The sequence below is a fragment of the Ursus arctos genome, unplaced genomic scaffold (assembly GCF_023065955.2).
Source record: "Ursus arctos isolate Adak ecotype North America unplaced genomic scaffold, UrsArc2.0 scaffold_6, whole genome shotgun sequence".
Classification (NCBI taxonomy): Eukaryota; Metazoa; Chordata; class Mammalia; order Carnivora; family Ursidae; genus Ursus; species Ursus arctos.
Genome location: NW_026623078.1, coordinates 26,419,831 through 26,420,890, shown reverse-complemented (window position 1 = coordinate 26,420,890; position 1,060 = coordinate 26,419,831). Strand labels below are relative to the sequence as shown.

General features: G+C 37.4%; 1 non-coding gene across 1 annotated transcript; it reads right to left on the bottom strand.

The window, feature by feature from the left end:
* Positions 1-315: 315 nt before the first annotated feature.
* On the bottom strand, positions 316-422 carry LOC113253101 (U6 spliceosomal RNA). Its single transcript, XR_003315242.1, has one exon. It is a non-coding gene; the product is annotated as a U6 spliceosomal RNA (small nuclear RNA).
* Positions 423-1,060: the final 638 nt, after the last annotated feature.

Here is a 1,060-nt window from a genome sequence, read left to right as displayed (position 1 = left end):
TACTCTGCCAAGTCCTTTTTGAATGTGCTATGCAGGGGCGCCTGGGTGGCGCAGTCGTTAAGCGTCTGCCTTCGGCTCAGGATGTGATCCTGGATCCCAGGGATCGAGCCCCGCATCAGGCTTCTCTGCTGGAAGCCTGCTTCTTCCTCTTCCACTCCCCCTGCTTGTGCTCCCTCTCTCGCTGGCTGTCTCTCTGTCAAATAAATAAATAAAATCTTGAATGTGCTTTGCATTTTGCAAAACAATATATAAATAAAAGAAATCATTAAATGTGTAATGTCTACATATATACATAATTGGAAAGTATATGACTAACTAAATATGGAACACTTTATGAATTTACATGTCATCCTCACACAGGGGTCACATGAACCTTCTCTGTATCATTCCAATTTTAGTGTCTGTGCTGCAGAAGCCAGCACGACTAACTGTAACTAAAAACTAAAGAAATGAATGTACAAAGCTTGCTATTTAGATTTTTGTTCTCGGCTTTCCCTCGGTGATTTTAGAATTCTCATGTTGACTGATAGTTAAACTTTCTTGTCTACTACTTTGTATAATTCTCTCCTTTTGTTAACTGAATTCAGTGACACACATTCTGTATGGAAATGCATTCTCAAAAGCAGAACTGGCCCAAAGTATCTATTGGAAGGTCATTCATTCTTGTAGCCAGTTTTGTCCTATGAGGGTATGCAGCTGTCCAAGTTTTGCTTTTGTTGCACAGATCATTTAGAATAATTCAAAACTAACAAAATACCCACAGTTATAAAAGCAGGCTATTAGTAATGTAAAAATCAAACCACCTGCAGTGAAAAACAAGCTCACTCTCAATAAGTCAGCAAGAAAGAAATTTTGGACATTTCACAACTTTGCTTTGGTAATTGAAAAATACAGCAGAATTAGAGTCCAGGTAAGTTTTTTTTTTTTTTAATAGAAATTTTAGGGCATTAAGCCCAATAGATAGAAGAACCAGGGGCTCCAAATATTCTTAAAATGTTGGCATTCATTAATAAAAGTAGGGTTAATTCAAAAGACATTTACCAGCACAATAGACATTGAT